The 22,502-nt window shown below is 48.8% G+C and overlaps 1 long non-coding RNA gene across 1 annotated transcript in view; it reads left to right on the forward strand.

Annotated features, from left to right (window-relative positions):
- Positions 1-22,502, forward strand: part of LOC119973331 — a 90,137-nt gene that overhangs the window by 59,659 nt on the left and 7,976 nt on the right. Inside the window, exon 2 of the long non-coding RNA XR_005462277.1 lies at positions 19,805-19,907. This is a non-coding gene — a long non-coding RNA (uncharacterized LOC119973331). The remainder of the gene's footprint in view (positions 1-19,804; positions 19,908-22,502) is intronic.

Below are 22,502 nucleotides of genomic sequence, written 5' to 3' on the forward strand. Positions count from 1 at the left end.
TTTGTGAGTTAACTTGAGACTGGTGTGAGAAGGGTGGGTGTATCTTTGATGTTTTTCTTTGGATGTGTTTGGGCGGAAATGTGCCTTTCAAATAGGTATGTCTGAGCAGGGGGAGGGGGAGGGAACAATAGGAGGTAAGATGCCTGGCGCTATGGGGTGGGAGTCACCAAGCCAGTTGGGCAGGTTGGCTCACAGAAGCGCAGTGGGGGGTGAGCAGATGTTTTGTTTGTTGAAGGGGGTGCATTGATTGTGCTGTTAACGGGGGGGGGGGGGGGATTGCTCTTCTGACAGGGGAGGGACTGTCACTTGGAGATAAATGGGAGGTCGGGGATGGAGGCTACCTGAGGGCGGGCCGGAGGGAGCGTGGGGCACGGCTGGAGGCTGGCCTAAGAAGGGGGATGGTTGATTGGCGGGGAAGGGGGTGGATGAGAAGCCTGCCGACCAGGCTGATCACGTGGAACGTCAGAAGGCTGAAAGGGCCGGTTAAGAGGGCTTGCGTGTTCACACGTTTGAGGGGATTGAAGGTGGACGTGGTAATGCTACAGGAGGCACACCTGAGGGTAATTGATCAGACCAGACTGAGGAAGGGATGGGTCAGGAAGGTATTTCACTCGGGGCTGGATTCTAAGACTGGAGGGGTCGCGATCCTGATTAATAAGCGAGTGTCATTTGAGGCGGGGAGAATAGTTGCGGATGTGGGAAGTAGATATATCATGGTTAGCGGGAAGCTGGAAGGGTTGCCAGTGGTGCTTGTGAATGTCTACTCACCAAACTGGGATGATGTGGAGTTTGTAAGACGGATGTTAGGGAAGATCCTGGATCTGGATTCACACAAGCAGATCATGGGGGGACGGGACTTCAATACAGTCATTGACCCAAGGCTGGACCGGTCAAATTCAAGGACAGGCAGGGTGCCGGCGAAGGAACTAAAGGGGTTTGTGGAGCAGATGGGTGGGGCAGACCCATGGAGGTTTGGACGGCCACGAGCGAAGGAGTTCTCCTTCTTCTCACATGTACATAAAGTATACTGTCGGATCAACTTCTTTATTTTGAACAGGGCTTTATTGACGGGAGTAGTTGACACCGAGTACTCGGCGATTACTGTGTCGGACCATGCCCCTCATTGGGTGGATCTGCAGGTGAGCAAGGAGGGTGGTCAGCACCTGCAATGGAGATTGGATATGGGACTGTTAACGGACGAGGGGGTGTGCGGGCGGGTGAGGGAATCCATCCAGAACTACCTGGAAATTAACGATACAGGAGAGGTCTCAGCAGCAATGGTTTGGGACGCACTGAAGGCAGTGGTCAGAGGGGAGCTGATTTCAATTCAGGCCCATCGGGAGAAGGAAGAGAGGGCAGAGGCGGATAGGTTGGTTGGGGAAATACTTCAGGTAGACAGGAGGTATGCGGAGGCCCCGGAGGTAGGATTACTGAAGGAACGACAGAGGCTACAGGTGGAATTTGGCTTGTTATCTACAGGGAAGGCGGTGGAGCAGTTGAGGAAGGCGAGGGGGGCGATATGTGAGTATGGAGAGAATGCAAGTAGAATGCTGGCGCACCAGCTCAGGAAAAGGGAGGCAGCTAGGGAGATAGGGAGAGTGAAGGACAGAGGAGGGAACACAATCTTGGACCCAGCAGGGGTCAACGGGTGTTTAAGGAGTTTTACAGCAGGCTATAAAAGTCGGAATCCCCATCTGGAGTGGAAGGAATGAGGCAATTTCTGGGAGGGCTAGAGTTCTTGAATGGGATTGAAGAAATAGCAGATGGATTGGAGGCCATGCAGCCAGGCAAGGCCCCAGGACCAGATGGTTACCCAGTGGAATTTTATAAAAAGTTCTCTGAGATGCTGGGCCCACTATTGGTGAGAACGTTTAACGAGGCAAGGGAGCGCGGTGTTCTTCCCCTGAAAATGTCACAGGCCTCGATCTCATTGATCCTGAAGCAGTAGGAGGACCCTGAGCTATGCGGATCTTACCAGGCCGATCTCCCTATTGAATGTTGATGCCAAACTGTTAGCTAAAATCAAGGATAGAGGACTGTGTCACAGGGGTGATTGGGGAAGACCAGACGGGGTTCATTAAGGGTAGGAAGCTGACAGCCAACGTTAGAAGGCTCTTGAATGTAATCAAAGAGGGAAAGGAGGTGGAGGTGGTGGTCGCAATGGATGCAGAGAAGGCCTTTGACCGGGTGGAATGGAACTATCTCTGGGAGTTATTGGGGCAGTTCGGATTTGGTCGGGGTTTCATCGACTGGGTCAGGCTGCTGTACAAGGCACCAGAAGCAAATGTTCAGACAAACTGGCTGACGTCAGGCTATTTTAGACTGCACCGGAGGACTAGGCAGGGATGCCCCCTCTCTCCGTTGCTGTTCGTCCTGGCCATTGAGTCACTGGCTATGGTGTTAAGAGCTTCCAGGGGCTGGTCTGGGGTGGGGTGGAACACAGGGTCTTGCTATACGCCAACGACCTGCTCCTGTATGTTTCCGACCCATTAGAGGGGATGGGAGAGATCATGAGTATTTTAGGGGAATTTGTCCGTTTTTCGGGGTACAAATTGAACATGGGGAAAAGCGAGATGTTTGCTATCCTGGCAAGGGGGCAGGAGAGGAGACTGGGAGGTAGTTTCTGTTATTTAGGGATCCAGGTGGCACGGGACTGGGGGCTGTTAAATAAACTAAACGTGACCCAGTTAGTGGAACAAATGAAAGAGGACTTCCGAAGGTGGGATATGCTCCCGTTATCACTGGCGGGGAGGGTACAGACCATGAAAATGATGGTCCTCCCGAGATTCCTATTTATTTTTCAGTGCCTCCCCATCTTTATCCCAATGGCCTTTTTCCAGCGGGTAAATAAGGTGATCTCCGGTTTTGTTTGGGCGGGTAAAACCCCGCGAGTGAAGAAGGTGATGCTGGAGGGTGGGCTGGCGCTGCCGAACATTAGCAACTATTACTGGGCGGCAAATATAGCCATGATTAGGAAGTGGGTAGTGGGGGAAGGATTGGTGTGGGAGCGAGTAGAGGCAGCATCTTGTAAGGCAACGAGTTTAGGGGCATTGATCACGGCACCTCTGCTGTTCTCTCCGGCCCGGTACACCACAAACCCGGTGGTAGTGGCAGCCCTGAGAGTCTGGGGGCAGTGGAGGAAACATGTGACAGTGGAGGCTGCATCGGTTTGGGCTCCAATCTGTAGCAACCATCGGTTTGCTGCAAAGGATACGAGATGGAGGGTTTCAGGGATGGCAGAGAGCAGGGATCGGAAGGATGGGAGATTTGTTTATAGATGGAAGCTTCCCCAGTTTGAGGGAGTTAGAAGAGAAGTTTGAGTTGATGGGAGGGAATGGGTTTAGGTATCTGCAGATTCGGGACTTCTTGCGAAATCAGGTTCCAACCTTCCCACTCCTGCCGCCACGTGGGATACAAGATCGGGTAATTTCTAGAGTATGGGTGGGAGAGGGGAAGCTCTCAGATATCTATAAAGAACTCATGGAGTCAGAGGAAACGCAGACAGAGGAGCTAAAGCACAAATGGGATGAGGAGTTAGGGGGAGAGTTAGAGGCAGGTCTCTGGGCAGATGCGTTAAGCAGGGTCAACACATCCACATCATGTGCCAGGCTCAGCCTGATACAATTTAAATTCATTCACCAGTCACACATGACGGTGGCCCGGATGAGCAGGTTTTTTGGGGTAGAAGACAGGTGTGGAAGGTGCACGGGATGGCCAGCAAACCATGTCCACATGTTTTGGGCATGCTCGAAGCTTAGGGGATTCTGGCAGGGGTTTGCAGACATCATGTCCACAGTGTTAAAAACAAGGGTGGCACCGAGTCCAAAGGTGGTGATTTTTGGAGTGTCGGAGGACCCGGGAGTCCAGGGGGCGAGAGTGGCCGACGTCTTGGCGTTTGCCTCCCTGGTAGCCCGGAGACGGATACTGTTAGCATGGAGGGACTCGAAGCCCCCAAAATCAGAGACCTGGGTCAATGACATGGGTTGCTTTTCTCAGTCTTGAGAAAATCAAGTTCACCCTAAGCGGGTCAATGCTGGGATTCGTCCAGAGGTGGCACCCGTTTGTCGACTTCTTTAGAGAAAATTAACTGTCAGCAGAGGTGGGGGGGGGGTTAGTCTAGATTACTGTTCAAGGAAGGTAGTACCTGTGAGGGAGTTAGAGGGTCTTTGCAATATGTTTATAGTTGTTTGTATATGCTTTACTGTTACTGTTATTAAATCACAAATGCCTTAATAAAATATTTTACAAAAAAAAATAATATGGATCCAATTTTCAGCTCAATTACAGTGACAATAATTTAGAAGTTTTTGCCTTCTAATCTGGATTTGCCTGTTGAATTTAGCAGTCTAAAAAAACTAATGCAATACAAAGATTTGTTGTATTTGTGGCACTAAGATCATATTTGAGGAGGCAATATACTTAGGTCTATTCTAAATTTGGACTGATCAGAAGGGCAGCATCTTGGTTTCTGTATTCACCCCAAACAGCCAAATGCATAGAGGCATCTGTTACTGGAGCAGCAGATGGTTGAGTAACTGAGTAGGTTTCAGGAAGTAAAGAATTAGAGATTTGTGAACAGAGGTAGAGGGAATTTCTCATGAAGCAGCCGAGTGCTGGGAGTCCTGAAACGTGGATTGCAACAATTTATGCGTCACTGCAGAATCTAAATATTCTGTAATATTCCAGAGAGGGGTAAGTACATGCTGACAGATCAAATGCATACATGGAACTAGCAGGCAGAATCCTACAATATTTTTTCAAAGTGTCAGTCTCAGACTGAAAACCGGCGTGTAGCTCTTCAGCTGCACAGACCAGTTTTCAATCCACAAATTGAGCCTTTTAAAGAAAACATGAGTGGGTGGTGTTTACGCCAACACTCAGGTGGGACGGGGTCTGATAGAGCAGGCACCTGGCTCCACAGAGATCGAAGGGCCATCTTTAAAGGGTGCTCTGATCAAAACTGAATAAGAACCCTCCCCCCCCCCCCCCACGTGTATCAGTGGTTCTCCCCAACATGGAGGTATTAGACCCTCCCGTACAGTCATTGGGGGCTCGCTCCCCCTCACCACCACCGGGGAAATATAACCGGCGGTAACACCACCAATGTTCCCCCTCAGTGCCCGTTCTCCCCAGTACCTGCAGGATACCCCCTCATTACCTTCTCTCCTCCAATCACCAAACATAACTGGGAACCCCCCCTCCCCCAATGGGGCTCGCACGAGGGGCCCCCTGCCACCTGGCACAGGTGGGCACTGTGGCAAACCTGGCAGTGCCGTCCTGATCATGCAAACCTGTGGCAAGGGAAGTACCAGGGCACTGCCCTGGGCATGTCCCTCTTCCTCCGCCGCGCCCCAATCTCCGGGGGCAATACTTACCTTTGCGCCCCCAAAAGCTGTTGTAAACCTCGGCGACATGACATCTCGTCAGTGAGGTTTGAATATTCAGTGAGGGAGGATCAATGTGGTGGGAGGGACTGTTTAATCACATTAAATACATACAAATCAATTAAAATGAGGCTCTCACCCTTTGTGGGTGCGAACTATGTGACGTCGCCGAGAGACGCTGGACGTTTGAAAAACACGTTGTCTCCAGAGTGAATCGTCTTTTTCACATTACCACTTTTTCACATGTCCACATTAACCCTTGCTAACTTTTCCAGATGCACCATAGAAAGCATCCTATCTGGCTGCATCTGGCTCGTATGGCAACTGCTCGGCCCAGGACCGCAAGAAACATCAGAGAGTTGTGAACACAGCCCAGTCCATCACACGAACCTGCATCCCATCCATTGACTCCATCTACACCTCCTGCTGCCTGGGTAAACTGGGCAGCATAATGAAAGACCCTCCCACCCGGCTTACTCACTCTTTCAACTTCTTCCATCAGGCAGGAGATAGAAAAGTCTGAGAACACGCACGAACAGACTCAAAAACAGCTTCTTCCCTGTTGTTACCAGACTCCTAAATGACCTTCTTGTGGACTGGCCTCATTAACACTACACCCTGTATGCTTCATCCGATGCCGGTGCTTATGTAGTTACATTGTATACCTTGTGTTGCCCTATTGTGTATTTTCTTTTATTCCCTTTTCTTCCCATGTACTTAATGATCTGTTGAGTTGCTCGCAGAAAAATACTTTTCACTGTACCTCGGTACACGTGACAATAAACAAATCCAATCCAGTCGATTCTCTCCAGATTTTCCGCCAAGTCGCCGTTATCTCTGACAGCCAACACAGGTTGAAAATCGTCCCTAGCAAGTCGCTCAAGGAACACTTTGAGATTTTTATTGGTTTGATTCTTCCAGGGAACATTGAAAAGAGTGACAACATTTTTATGTTTGCAAATATTAACTTTTCAAGAAACTTGCTCTGAATAAACCTGGATACACAATTTATGTGGAAACTTAAATGTAGATCAAGTGATATTTTGAACCGAAAGATCTTAATTTGTGTTCTCAACATGACTTGTCTCTGTGTTTTTCAAATTTGAATATTTTGATTGGGAATTTCATTTATCTTGTCCCCTGCTTTGTCCTTCGTACCAAATATAATTTGCAAGTGAAAAGAGACGAGAAGAATGGATCTGGGTTATCATGATTACCCCCTCAGCCTTGGTTGTAAACATCCTTGCAGCAGTTGTGACCAGAAAGGAACTACCAGTGGAAAGCCTGTGCAGCCAACCAAATCATTACTGTACATAGAATGGTAGGCTGATGCTTGATAGAATACATTGGGCAGGATTCTCCATCCCACAAACCAGATTGGCCAATGGGTTTTCCCAATATAGGGAGCCCCACGCCGTCGGGAAATCCCCGGGCTGCCGGCGCAATGGGGATTTCTGACAGCGGAGAATCCAGCCCCATGTAAAACTGGCATAATGCTGCAAAAACCTAACTGCTCATTAATAATCTTCAGGAAAGGTTTGGGCTACATGTGACATCAGTCTCACATAATTCATGTCTGACACAGGGGGCATATACTCAATATGAGGGGCCGATCATTTCATACCGAGATGAGGGCACACTCAAAGGGCTGTTAATCTTTAGAATTCTCTGTCCCAGAGGCGTGTGGATGCTCCATCTTTAAATGCATTTTAGGCTGGGACCGACAGAGCTTTAATCTCTCAGAGAATTATGACATATGGGGAGTGGGCAGGAAAAAGGAGTTGAAGCCCACCTTCAGCCACGATCGTATTGAATGTCGGAGCAGGCTCGACAGGCCACATGAATTACTTGTGCTCTTTACTTGTGTTCTTGTGACTCTTCATGCCTTCAGGACAACTGGGGATGGGCAACTATGTAAGCTTGCTAGTGCTGCCCATGTCATGGGAACACATATAATACAACTGATAATGCAGCATTCCTGCAGCTGAACAGAAACTTCTTATAGTTCAGCTGTTACCATCACCTACTCATCCTCTCTGCAAGCTCTTCAGCCAGAACCTCTCCATGACTTTCACAGGGCCAGCCTTTGCTGGAAAGAAAACGAAGGTGCCTGAATGATGCATGCCATTATTATTGCGTGAATCGGCCATCTGAGGAAGAGTCATCCAGACTCGAAACTTTAACTGCTCTCTCTCCACAGATGCTACCAGATCTGTTGCGTTTACCCAGCATTTTAAGAACATAAGAACTAGGAGCAGGAGTAGGCCATCTGGCCCCTTGAGCCTGTTCCACCATTCAATGAGATCATAGCTGATCTTTTGTGGACTCAGCTCCACTTTCAGGCCCGAACACCATAACCCTTAATCCCTTTATTCTTCAAAAAACTATCTATCTTTACCTTAAAAACATTTAATGAAGGAGCCTCAACTGCTTCACTGGGCAAGGAATTCCATAGATTCACAACCCTTTGGGTGAAGAAGTTCCTCCTAAACTCAGTCCTAAATCTACTTCCCCTTATTTTGAGGCTATGCCCCCTAGTTCTGCTTTCACCCGCCAGTGGAAACAACCTGCCCGCATCTATCCTATCTATTCCCTTCATAATTTTATATGTTTCTATAAGATCCCCCCTCATCCTTCTAAATTCCAACGAGTACAGTCCCAGTCTACTCAACCTCTCCTCATAATCCAACCCCTTCAGATCTGGGATTAACCTAGTGAATCTCCTCTGCACACCTTCCAGTGCCAGTACGTCCTTTCTCAAGTAAGGAGACCAAAGCTGAACACAATACTCGAGGTGTGGCCTCACTAACACCTTATACAATTGCAGCATAACCTCCCTAGTCTTAAACTCCATCCCTCAAGCAATGAAGGACAAAATTCCATTCGCCTTCTCAATCACCTGTTACACCTGAAAACCAACATTTTGCGACTCATGCACTTGTACACCCAGGTCTCTCTGCACAGCAGCATGCTTTAATATTTTATCATTTAAATAATAATCCCATTTGCGACTTCCGGTGGCGGTGATGTCCGAGTGAGCCGCACATTTGGCGGGCTCTCACTCCAGTGGGCGTTTAGGGGCTGATTCCCCGCGATAGCGGGACCACGGAGCTGAAGGAAGGCGGCAGCGAAAGTGCTGAGGAGCGGGCTGCGGCACATGGAACAGCGGGATTCCAGGAGGCAGAAGAAAAGACAGAAAAAGGGACAGAGACAAGGACCTGAAGAAACTTACCTGGAACCTAAGATGGCGGACACACGGACCCTGGACTCAGCAATCCAGCAGGTGCTGGATAACATGCTCCAGGTAATGAAGTCCAGTTTTGAAGCGCTGATGCGGGACAGCTTGGACCCAATCCAGAAGGCGGTGGATCAGCTGAAACAGAGGCTGGATGCGCAAGATGTTAAAGTTAAGGAGCTGGGAGAAGCGGTGGAGGCGCAGGCGGATGCGCAGACGGTTGTGGCGCTAGAAGTTGACGGGCTGAAGGAGCGGCAGAGAAGACTGCTAGACAGAGTGGAGGAGCTGGAGAATAGAGCCCGCAGGAACAACCTGAGGATGGTCGGCCTCCTGGAGGGGGCTGAGGGAGCTGATGCCGCAGCGTTTGTAGCAGACCTATTGATGCAGCTGATGGGGGCCGAAGCCTTTCCGCGACCGCCGGAGCTGGAGGGGGCATACAGAGTGCAGGCGAGGCAGGGGCGGCCGGGCGGACCCCCCTGCCCGATGTTGATTAGGTTCCACAGGTTCGTGGACAAGGAGTGGCTGCTGCGGTGGGCAAAGAGCACCAGGGGAGCACGTGGAACAACAGTGTCCTCCGCATTTACCAGGACCTAAGCCAGGAGGTGGCTCGGCGGCGAGCAGCCTTTAAGAATGTCAAGGAGGTGCTGTTTAAGAAGCACGTGAAGTTTGGTCTGCTGTTCCCGGCTCGCCTATGTGTCACGCACCAGGGTCAACACCACTATTTCTCCGAGCCTGAAGAAGCGATGGACTTTGCGAGGGATCAGGGGCTGGTCCCAAAAAGAGGCCCCACGGACGCGAATTAGGTCCCGAGGACTACCGTAGGAAGGTACGCCGAATGGGCCTGACCCAACGGTTTGCTGGCTCAAAGGTGCCAAGCGGAACATTTGGGACTTTTTGCTTTGATCATGGACGTTGGTTTGGGGTTTTTTTTTATTGTTTGTTTTTTCTCATGTTTTTGTTTTTTCCTCTTTTTTTCTGTTTTTTCCTTTTTGGGCGGATTTGTACTTTTTGTGCAGCTCGCGGAGGACACTGGAGCCGGCACGGTAATGAACGGAGGCCGGTCAGCAAGGGGGGCCAAGGACGTGGGTTGGGGGGGGTTTTCTTGGGGGTTTTTTTTTTTTTGTTTTGTTGATGTCCATGCCTTCCTGTGCCAGTGAGTTTGCTCCAGTGGGTTGGAGAGGGGGATGGGGCGCCGGGGAGTGGGGAGGAGGACAGGGAAACAATGGGAATGAGACCGGAAGGCGCTGGAGTGTTGAGTCACCAGGCTAGCAGATGGCTAGTCAAGGGAGTCAGGTGGGGGGGAGATCACAGCCAGTGGATGGCAGGGTTGGGGGTATCAGGGGATGTTGTTAGCGGGGGGGGGGGGTTCTGCTGACATGGGAGGGACTTGAAATAGGCACTGGAAAGGAGGTCGAGGGTGGAGGCAGCCAACAGGCGGGCCAGGATTGGAGCAAGGCACGGGCCGGGGGCCGGCCCGAGAAAGGCTATGGCTGACCAGCGTGGTGGGGGGGGGTGGGTTGTGCCCCCCGACCAGGCTGATCACCTGGAACGTCAAGGGACTGAATGGGCCGGTTAAGAGGGCGCGGGTGTTCGCGCACTTGCGGGCTCTGAGGGCGGATGTAATTATGTTGCAGGAGCCACATCTGAAAGTGTCTGACCAGACCAGGCTAAGGAAGGGCTGGATTAGCCAGGTCTTCCACTCGGACTTGGACTCGAAGTCCAGGGGAGTGGCAATCATGATCAACAAGCAGGTGCAATTTGAGGCGGAGGGCATAGCCGCAGACAGGGGGGGCAGATACCTGATGGTACAGGGCAGACTGGAGGGGAGAAGAGTGGTGCTGGTGAATATATATGCCCCGAACTGGGATGACGTGGACTTCATTAACAGAGTGCTGGGGAAGATCCCGGACCTGGACTCTCGCAGGCTAATAATGGGGGGGGACTATAACATGTTCCTTGACCCGGCTTTGGATCGGTCGTGTCCCAGAACGGGTAGACTGCCAGCAATGGCAAGGGAGCTGAAAGGGTTTATGGAGCAAATGGGGGCAGTGGACCCCTGGAGAGCCAGACAGCCGACAGGAAGGAGCTGCTCGTTTTACTCGCACGTCCATAAAGTATATTCTAGGATAGATTTCTTCGTACTAAGCAGGGGTTGTATAGGGGAGGTAAAGAACATGGAATATTCGGCAATTACTATCTCAGACCATGCCCCGCACTGGGTAGACCTGCAGATCGGGGGGCGAGCTACCAACACCCGCAATGGAGGCTAGACGTGGGACTGCTGTCGGAGGAGGGGATCTGTGAGAGGCTTCGGAGGTGTATGCAAAATTACCTGCAGGTGATTGACATGGGGGAGGTCTCAGCGGCGACCCTGTGGGAGGCGCTAAAGGCAGTAGTGCGGGGGGGAGCTGATTTCAATTGAGGCCCACAGAGCCAAGGCAGACAGGGCAGAGATGGATAGATTGGTCAGGGCAGAGATGGATAGATTGGTCAGGGCAGAGATGGATAGATTGGTCAGGGAAATGGGTCGGATAGATGAAGAGCACGTAGAGTCCCCGGGGGAGGTTTTACTCAGGGAGAGGCGGCGACTACAGGCGGAACTGGGGGCACTATCCACGAGTAGGGCCGTGGAACAGCTTAGGAAGGCGAGGGGCGTGGTGTACAAGCATGGGGAAAAGGCTAGCAGACTGTTAGCGCAGCAACTCAGGAGGAGGGAGGCGGCCAGGGAAATAGGTAGAGTGATGGATGGGGAGGGGCGCAGAGTGGAGGACCCGGCAGGATTGAATAAGGTATCCTGGGACTTCTATCGCAAGCTGTATACTTCGGAGCCGCCGGAAGAACCGGAGGAGGTGAAAAGGTTTCTGGACGGGTTAACATTCCCAACAGTAGGTGGGGGGCGAGTGGATGAGCTGGGGGCCCCGATTAGAGTGGAGGAGGTATTGGGGGGCCTAAAGGCCATGCAGTCGGGGAAAGCCCCGGGGCCGGATGGATACCCAGTAGAGTTCTATAGGAAGTTTTCTGAGCTGGTGGGCCCGGTCTTGGCCAGGGTTTTCAATGAGGCAAGGGACAGAGGGACCCTGCCACCGACAATGTCGCAAGCCACTATATCACTGATATTGAAGCGGGGTAAAGACCCGGAGGCGTGCGGGTCCTACAGGCCCATCTCCCTGATTAATGTTGACGCCAAGCTCCTGGCAAAGGTACTGGCGGTTAGAATGGAGGACTGCGTACCGGAGGTGATTGGGGAGGACCAAACTGGGTTCGTGAAAGGTAGGCAGCTGGCGGCCAACCTGAGAAGATTACTTAATGTGATAATGATGCCCCCGGCGGGCAGGGAGGTGGAGGTAGTGGTGGCGATGGACGCCGAGAAGGCCTTTGACTGGGAGGAGTGGGACTATCTATGGGAGGTGCTCGGACGGTTTGGGTTTGGGGAGGGACTGGTGGATTGGATCAAATTATTATATCAGGCCCCGAGGGCCAACGTCATGACTAACAGAGAAGTGTCGGAGTACTTTAGGCTGTACCGAGGGACCAGACAGGGCTGCCCGCTCTCCCCGCTGCTGTTTGCGCTGGCCATAGAGCCGCTGGCGATTGCGCTGAGAGCCGCAGAGGGATGGAAGGGGATGGTGAGGGGCGGGGTAGAACATAGGGTCTCTCTTTACGCAGACGACCTGCTCCTGTACATGTCGGACCCAGTGGCCGGGATGGGAAGTATACTGGGAATGTTGAGGAAGTTCGGCCAGTTCTCAGGATACAAATTAAATACGGCCAAGAGTGAAATGTTCGTGGGACAGGCAAGGGGCCAGCAGAACAGATTGAGAGGGCTACCGTTTAGGCTGGTTGAGGAAAATTTCTGGTATTTGGGAATCCAGGTGGCACGAGACTGGGGCAGGCTGCACAAGTTAAATTTGGCCAGGGTGGTGGAGCAAATGAAGGTAGAGTTTCGGAGATGGGATGCACTCCCGCTGTCGCTGGCAGGGAGGGTGCAGACTGTAAAGATGACAATCCTCCCTAGATTTCTGTTTGTTTTTCAGTGCCTCCCGATCTTTGTCCCACAGTCCTTCTTCAAAAGGGTTAACAAGATGATCATGAGATTTGTCTGGGCGGGAAAATCCCCGCGGGTGAAGAAGGCGATGCTGGAGAGGAACCGCAGCGAGGGAGGGCTGGCTTTGCCGAGTCTGATTAATTATTACTGGGCGGCCAACATCGCTGTGATAAGGAAGTGGATGGTGGGTACGGGGTCTATCTGGGAGCGGGTGGAGGCGGCTTCGTGCAGGGGCTCCAGCTTGGCAGCCCTGGTCACGGCTCCTCTACCGCTGCCGCCGGCCAGGTACTCCACCAGCCCGGTAGTGGTGGCGACCCTGCGGATATGGAGCCAGTGGAGGAGGCATGTAGGGGAGACGGGGGCGTCGGTTTGGGCGCCAATCTGCGACAACCATCGGTTTGCCCCCGGGAGTATGGATGGGGGGTTTCAAGTATGGCGGTGGGCGGGGGTGGGTGATATGTTCCTGGAAGGGAGCTTTGCGAGTTTGAGGAGCTTGGAGGAGAAATTTGGGCTGGTAAGGGGAAATGATTTTAGGTACCTACAGTTGCGGGACTTTGTTCGTAGACAGGTCCCATCTTTCCCACGCCTCCCGCCAATGGGGATCCAAGACAGAATAGTCTCTAGGGGGGAAGAAGGGGAGGGTAGAGTCTCTGATATTTATAAGGTGCTCATGAGGGAGGAAGGGTCACAGACGGAGGAACTGAAACTTAAATGGGAGGAGGAGCTAGGCGGGGAAATGGAAGACGGGCTGTGGGCAGAGGCCCTGAGTAGGGTAAATTCAACCGCGACATGTGCCAGGCTCGGGCTGATTCAATTTAAGGTCGTTCACCAGGCCCACATGACGGTGGCTCGGATGAGCAAATTCTTCGGGATAGAGGACAAATGCGCTAGGTGCGCGGGAGGACCAGCGAACCACGTTCACATGTTTTGGGCAAGCCCTAAGCTTAGGGGTACTGGGAAGGATTTGCAGGTGTCATGTCCTGGGTGCTAAAAACAAGGGTGGCGATGGGTCCAGGGGTGGCAATTTTTGGGGTTTTGGAAGACCCGGGAATCCAGGGGGAGAAACAGGCCGATGTTTTGGCCTTTGCTTCCCTGATAGCCCAGCGACGAATACTATTGGCGTGGAGGGACTCAAAGCCCCCGAAGACTGAGTTGTGGCTTGCGGACATGTCGAGTTTCCTGGGTATGGAAAAAATTAAGTTCGCCTTGAGGGTATCTGTACAGGGGTTCGCCCGGAGGTGGCAACAATTTATTGACTTCTATGCGGGAGAGTGAGTGTCAGCAGGGGGTGGGGGGGGGAGAATAGAGTAGAGTAGAGTAGAGTAGAGTAGGAGGGATAAAATGGCGGGTAGTACCGGTAGGAGAGGAGCGGGCTTGTGCAGTATGTTACGATTGAAGTATTGAAAGTACGTGGATGTTTGCACATTTTTGCTTTTTTTGCTTTCTTTCTGTTGATGTCTGTAACTGTTTACAAAGCCAAAAACTACCTCAATAAAATTGTTTATTAAAAAAAATAATAATAATCCCGTTTGCTGTTATTCCTACCAAAATAGATAACCTCACATTTGTCAACATTGTATTCCATCTGCCAGACCCTAGCCCATTCACTTAACGTACCCAAATCCCTTTGCAGACTTCCAGTATCCTCTGCACTTTTCGCTTTACCACTTATCTTAGTGTTGTCTGCAAACTTGGACACATTGCCTTTGGTCCCCAACTCCAAATCATCTATGTAAATTGTGAACAATTGTGGGCCCAAAACTGATCCCTGAGGGACACCACTAGCTACTGATTGGCAACCAGAGAAACACCCATTAATCCCCACTCTTTGCTTTCTATTAATTAACCAATCCTCTATCCATGCTACTACTTTACCCTTAATGCCATGCATAGAACATAGAACATAGAACAGTACAGCACAGAACAGGCCCTTCGGCCCTCGATGTTGTGCCGAGCAATGATCACCCTACTCAAATCCACGTATCCACCCTATACCCGTAACCCGTAACCCAACAACTCCCCCCCCCCTTAACCTTACTATGACACTACAGGCAATTTAGCATGGCCAATCCACCTAACCCGCACATCTTTGGACTGTGGGAGGAAACCGGAGCACCCGGAGGAAACCCACGCACACACGGGGAGGACATGCAGACTCCACACAGACAGTGACCCAGCCGGGAATCGAACCTGGGACCCTGGAGCTGTGAAGCATTGATGCTAACCACCATGCTACCATGCTGCATCTTTATCTTATATCAGCAACCTTTATCAGCAACCTTTTGTGTGGCAAATTGTCAAATGCTTTCTGGAAATCCAGATATACCACATCCATTGGCTCCCCGTTATCTACTGCACTGGTAATGTCCTCAAAAAATTCCACTAAATTAGTTTGGCACGACCTGCCCTTTATGAACCCATGCTGCGTCTTCCCAATGGCACAATTTCTATCCAGATTCCTCGCTATTTCTTCCTTGATGATAGATTCCAGTATCTTCCCTACTACCAAAGTTAAGCTCACTGGCCTATAATTACCCGCTCTCTGCCTACCTCCTTTTTTAAACAGTGGTGTCACGTTTGCTCATTTCCAATCCACCGGGACCACCCCTGAGTCGAGTGAATTTTGGTAAATTATCACTAGCGCATTTGCAATTTCCCTAGCCATCTCTTTTAGAACTCTGTGATGCATTCCATCAGGGCCAGGAGACTTGTCTACCTTTAGCCCCATTAGCTTGCCCATCACTACCTCCTTAGTGATAACAATCCTCTCAACGTTCTCACCTGTCATAGTCTCATTTCTATCAGTTATTGGCATGTTAATTGTGTCTTCCACTGTGAAGACCGACCCAAAAAACCTCAGTCATTTCCTCATCTCCCATTATTAAAACGCCCTTCTCATCCTCTAAAGGACCAATATGAAATGAAATGAAAATCGCTTATTGTCACAAGTAGGTTTCAAATGAAGTTACTGTGAAAAGTCCCTAGTCGCCACATTCCGGCGCCTGTTCAGGGAGGCTGTTACGGAAATTGAACCGTGCTGCTGGCCTACCTTGGTCTGCTTTCAAAACCAGCGATTTAGCCCTGTGTTACACAGCCTCTATTTACCTTAGCCACTCTTTTTTGTTTTATATATTTGTAGAAACTTTTACTATCTGTTTTTATATTCTGAGCAAGTTTACTCTCATAACCTATCTTACTCTTCTTTATAGCTTTTTTAGTAGCTTTCTGTTGCCCCCTAAAGATTTCCCAGTCCTCTTTTCTGTTCAGATTTTAGTTTTCCAGCATCCGCAGTATTTTGCTTTTACAATTACCATGCCCTGGTATAAGTAACTATACTAGTGCTGTGCAAAAGTATCAAGACTAACAAGGGTGGAGAGGGGTACTCACTTCCTCAAGGATACGAAGTCTGTTCTAGGTCCACAAAAATGAAAGATCAACTTATATTAAAATGCTCTGTCCACTCAGCGATTTGAAACAGTCTTTGCAATACATGATGTGGAGATGCCGGCGTTGGAATGGGGTGGGCACAGTAAGAAGTCTACAACCCCAGGTTAAAGTCCAACAGGTTTGTTTGGAATCACTAGTTTTCGGAGTGTAACTCCTTCATCAGGTGAATGAGTACATTATAATTCACCTGATGAAGGAGCTGCGCTCTGAAAGTTAGTGATTCCAAACAAACCTGTTGGACTTTAACCTGGTGTTGTCAGACTTCTTACTTTGCAATACATGTTACCATAGCTTAACTTTCAGTGGTGAATTTAATGGGTTATTAATGTGCAAATGCATGAAAGTCAAGAATGGTGCCATTTTCTTGAAGTTAACAGTGATGTTGCATTTTCAACAACTTATATTGATTCACTTTCTCACTACAACTTGCTGGTGATTCACGCAGTAATAATAGCATGCATCATTCAGACACCTTTAATTCCTTCCCTGCAAAGTCTGGCCCTATGAAAATCATGGCGAGGTTAAGGGTGAGATAACATTTTGCGGAACAAATGGCAGAGCAGCTCAAATCATCTCGCATCTTGAACTTGCAATTCATTGGGTACTTCTTCCTTGCCCCAAGCTGCTGGACAATTTGTACATTAATAATGCAGTTTTTTCATCAAGTTTTTCAGCAGTTAACTTTTTCAATTGCTCATATCACCAATAAAATTACATCTAGCCCAGGGGATTTATTTTGTAGAAATCAACATCATGAGCACATTCTGAATTGAGCTCACAACTGTCAGGTAACATTTGCCTCATTAAAGTGACCTTCGCAAAAAGGGCAAATCTCAATATCTTACCTCGGCCGTCAATGGGCCCAACAAGAACAACAGGGAATGCCATTAAACATATTAAAAACATGGCAAAGGTTGGATACTCTGCAATGTGTGGGTCACCTCATAAACCCTTAAAGACTGTTTACCCTCTACAAGACTCATTCCAAGAGTGTAGTGGAATATTCAACATTCATCTGGGTGAGTCCAGCCAAAAGCAAATGAAACACAAAAATTGTTAATTATATTGATGCAAAATATCATGGGTTAAAACATGTTTCTTAATTGGAATGGTAGAACAAAATAGACAAAGCCTCAGGAGATGTAGGACTCAAAAAGAGAAATTAGGTAACACATCATGCAGCTAAAGATCTTTAATGGGCATTACCCACTGTGATTTTTGCCACAGTATAACACCAGGGCACAAGTTATCTCCATTAATGTGTGCAGCATATTAAGAAAGGAGCATAATAACTAGGCTTTGAATTCTCCTATCATTCCCAATAATAGTTCCATTGTCTATTACAAAATCTGTTGATGGCAACTAAATTTATGTTATTTAGTTCTGATTCTGCACCTTATCATAGAAAACAATGGGCTGGATTCTCCGATTTTGAGGCTAAGTCCAGAGCATGCGTCTAGTCTTACGACCAAAAAGTCAGTGCCGCCCCCACACCAATGCTCCACCCGGTGGGGGGCAAACAGCCGCGCCACGTAAAGTCCCCAGCTTTACCTGCAGATACGGACGGAGAATTTCCGGGTCCGCGGCCATGCAAGCGCACAGCGGTGACCTGCGGCAGTCGCGCCTTACAACATGGCGCCATCCGCGCGTGGACCTGGCCTGATAGTGCTCCCTGATAACCCCCTCACCACCCCGGACCGCTCCCAGCAGCCCCCCCCACCAAAGGCCCCCCCCCACCCCACGACCAGTGGATCGGCCCTCCCCCCCCCCTACTGTGGCGGCGCTGGACACAGTCCGCAGCCGGCACACGAGGTCCCCGAAAACTGAAAGCACACGCGCCCCACGGCATCGGGAAGTCGGACCTTCGGGGGGGGGGGGGGGGCCTTCAGGTGATGTCCTGAGGCCATCCCGACGGCGTGCGGCATACTCACCAATGCTGCCATTTTGGAGGGGTGGAGCACCTGAAAAAGGGCACCGCCCCCGACTTCGGCATCGGTAATCAGAGAACGGATTCTCCGGCCAATCGCCGAATGCGGTTCCGGCGTCGGTAATCAGAGAATCCAGGCAATGTATTTTTTTAAATGTATCTCAAACTCACACCTTTTTGCTTCCCTTTTGGAGAATAATGGAAGGACTCCTAAGCTGACTATCAGCCCGTTGAACCATATTGTGAATGCTTCTTCCATGGCGAACACGTCCAGACGTTGGACTGGAACCCGAGCTTCTGGTCCAGAGGTAGGGATGCCACCACTGTGCCACAAGGAATCCTAAAAACAGATGGTGCACAATAGGTAAGGTACACTAAGGAAAGGCAAGAAACTACACAAGGCATGTTTATTAGGTTGTGATGCTTTGACTTTGCAGTAGACTGAAGCAAAATGTTGAAATATTTTAAGACCAAATACTTGAGAGTGATCACATGGAGGTCAATAGGTTTATGGGAGTGAGTAGCTGATGGAAATTAAGTCAACATAAGCATTGATGATGCCATAAATCTCAGGAGCAAAGATCTAAGTGATCATCATCATCATCTACAGTCCAAGACTAATTACAGCCTTCAAATGCCTCCCATCCATGGACTCCATCTACACCTCCCGCTGCCGGGGGAAAGCGGGCAGCATAATCAAGGATCCTCCCACCCGGCTTACTCACTTTTCCAACTTCTTCCATCGGGCAGGAGATACAGAAGTCTGAGAACACGCACGAACAGACTCAAAAACAGCTTCTTCCCCACTGTCACCAGACTCCTAAATGACCTTCTTATTGACTGACCTCATTAACACTACACCCTGTATGCTTCAACCGATGCCAATGCTTATGTAGTTACATTGTATATCTTGTGTTGCCCTATTATGTATTCTCATGTATTTTCTTGTATTTTCTTGAATTTTGACTAATTCCCTTTTCTTCCATGTACTGAATGATCTGTTGAGCTGCTTGCAGAAAAATACTTTTCACTGTACCTCGGTAGACGTGACAATAAACAAATCCAATCCAATCCAATCCAAATGTTTCCCCAATATGTGCTGTTATTATATATCTGGTTATATCAGTGTGACATTAATCTTCAGATCTTGGTAAAGGCTCTATCAGTAGCATCTACAGTGGGGCTTTCATCTCAATGATTTAGTTGGAGGCGATCCAAATGTAGATGGTAGTCAGTATCTCTCACTGGCATCTGCTCAAACACCACCTCAGATGCTTTCACCCCATGGGACCTCTTCAGTAACAGTGATGTGGAAGACGAGGTGACTCTGAAGAAACATGTGAGCAGGTGGTGTATGCAAAGGGAAGCTGGAGCCTATTGTCCGAATGATCAGCTCACAGCCTCCCTCAGTTAAGGAACCTACTGACACCACATGACCTGATGTTAAAAGAAATTGGTTTTCTCAAAACATCACCAAATTATTCTTAGATCTTAAAGTTGACATCAGACCTTCTGTCATACAGCAGTAAGCCCAGTCAGTCGAATCGGGTAACCCACCTGAAGATGCTCCCTACCATCCCCTTCCATTAACTCGCAGTAAGTTTAATCAAACTCGCGAGATGGAAAATCTAAGAGATCAGGTGGAACACTCCACTTGAATTGACTTCAATTGAGAGTAAAAATATATGTAAAGCCAGCATTGCACCTAATCTAGTGAGGTTCATAAACAAGCAAGTTGAGTTAATGTTGTCCCCTTTACATCCCAGAAACATGCTTGCAGCTGACGTAACTCAAGAGGGTGGAGAGGCAGCTCAGACCTTGGAGGCCACAACTGACACTCAACGCAAAATCTCCTGACTTCAACAACTGGTAATTCACTAAAGGAATGATGGAGATGTACAATAGCAGCCATGTAAATAACAGGTGTAAAAAATACTTGTACACATTTGGTGGCATTTAAGTAGTTGCATTAAAAGTGCTCTTACCATTATCATGCCATCACAGTGCAGAAGGAGGCCATTCGGCCCATCGAGTCTGCACCGGCCCTTAGAAAGAGCACCCCAATTAATCCCAAGCCTCCACCCCATCCCCGTAACCCCACCTAACCTTTCCTGTACACTAAGGGCAATTTAACATAGCCAATCCACCTAACCTGCACATCTTTGGACTGTGGGAGGAAACCAGAGCACCCAGAGGAAACCCACATAGAACGTGGGAGAACGTGCGGACTCCGCACAGACAGTGACCCAAGCCGGGAATCGAACCTGGGACCCTGGAGCTGTGAAGCAATGGTGCTAACCACTGTGCTACCGGACTGACCTATTATCTTTTATAATAATTCATCATAGGAAAAGAAAAGGCTAAATCAGAATTGGATTGAATTAAATCAATGTGGAGAAGGCGTGATTTTGTCTTCAACTATTTATCTGCATCCCCCTGCTCATGTGAATCTCCTGGTTACATTGGGTTTGGATCCTTCTGCAGTGGCTGTTTGTGACACCATTTCACAAGGCAACAATTGGAACACTCAGCAATACTTTTAAAATCACTCACAAGTCTAAACTGCAGAATGTTACCAACATTATCCAAACACCTCAGCAAACCTAGTATATATATACAATGGCCATGTTGGAGGTTCCTTGTGAGTTTCTATCTCTAAGGGTCAGACAGGTACCATTAAACAAAACTGTAAGAGGTACAATTTGTCCCTTGCAGCTAATATTCTCTGTAATTCAAATAACATACGCACTTTTCATTTCCATTGTTATTGCTGCCACATAACAGACATTTATCAGATTAATTCTGTGCTTATGGCCACACACAAAGGGAGTTCTATCTCTTACACTGGAGCAATGCACAGGCAAGTGTAATGAGCTGCTGTGCGCATGCAAGGGTGAAAGGCTGACAGATGTAAGCACTGTTCTTATTGGCACAGGAAAGGGTCCTAACCTAGAAACTGAAAGGAGCAATGACCCTTATTGCTGGTGGCAATGTGGTGCCTGTGTTGGATATGACAAAAGATCTATGTCAGGCGCAGGTGCAGACTGCAGGTGGCCAACATAGTAAGTGCAACCTATAAAACAACCTGAGCCATCAGTCTTCTGTCCTCTAAATCACTTTGTCATTCTTTCGAAAGGCAAAATGCAGTGGGACAATGTTATACAATCCTGTGCTGCCATTTTGAATCAAAGTGGAAATAAATTGGTGCAAATTTCACTCTGGCCCCGAGCAACGTTTCTGCAGTGCAATCAAATGAAAATTGACAATTTCCAAAAGGCCTGTTGAAATGATATTGCTCCAAATCTGGAGTCAGCACACTGGGGGCAGTCAGAACACTCATACGTTTCACAATGTTGGACAGTGATTTAGTTGGGCACAAAACTCAGAAGCGATCTGTTGGCCTTGGCAGTTTCGTTATGCTACTCAGGACAACATTTAGATGAACTGTTTTTTTGGAAAGAATGACAGCTTCACGCCTGACTAGAACTGGCAAGACAGCATGAAACGTAAGTGGAATCTCCAACATCGTTTTCCACCCATAACACTAGCCTCCGATTGCCAATTTTATAGTACCAAGCCAATGTCAAACAACAGAAGATGCTTTCCTTTCACTCATGAAAATGTTCATATGCTCGGGATCTTCTGCTTCAGTTGTAATATTAGCTGTCAGTTTGCCTCTTGCTGCTGATGTGAGTTAATATTTTGGTCCTCAAATTACACCCGAGTGTCTAATACAGATAACTGAAATTCAATTCATCTAAGATTCTGAAGGAGCTTGACAGCGTAGACACTGAGAGGTTCTTTTCCTTGGCTGAGGAGTCTTGAACACAGAGGCATAATTTCAGGATAAGGGGTGAATCATTGAGGAGTGAAATGAGGAGAAATGTCTCCATTGCAAAGGGTTGTATATGCTCCCTCATTGAGCATGTTTAAGTCAGGGACGGGTAAATTTTTGATCTCTGAGGGAATCATTAGAATGAATGGGAAAATGTATTTCAGACAGAAGATCAACCATGTTCATACTAGATAATGGAGCAACAAGAGGAAGCTAAAATTGGTGAGGCTAAAATGCTGTCGAGATGTGTGTCAATCATTGTTCAGGACTTTCACCATCTATACTTGTAGCCCTACAGTAGCACTCTGAAGGTTCTTTCTTTTCCTACTTATCAGCCCCATGAATGTAGTCTGCCTCCACTACCAGTCATGTCTGTTTTCCACCAACAATAAATCTACATTGTACAATCCAAAGAAGGATGTTTGCCTTTCATGGCAATGTAGGGTATGTGATCAAATACCTGGTGCTTCCTCTTCTAACTGCGACTTCAGTGGAAGAAACGAGTTCTTCCCCTGAATGTAAGACCATGAGGCCGTTCGACATAGGAGGAGAAGTAGACCAATCGAGTCTTCGTCATTCAGAAAAATATAGAAAATAGGAGCAGGAGGAGACCTTCGCCCCTTCGAGCC

Source organism: Scyliorhinus canicula, chromosome 11, assembly GCF_902713615.1.
Source record: "Scyliorhinus canicula chromosome 11, sScyCan1.1, whole genome shotgun sequence".
Classification (NCBI taxonomy): domain Eukaryota; kingdom Metazoa; phylum Chordata; class Chondrichthyes; order Carcharhiniformes; family Scyliorhinidae; genus Scyliorhinus; species Scyliorhinus canicula.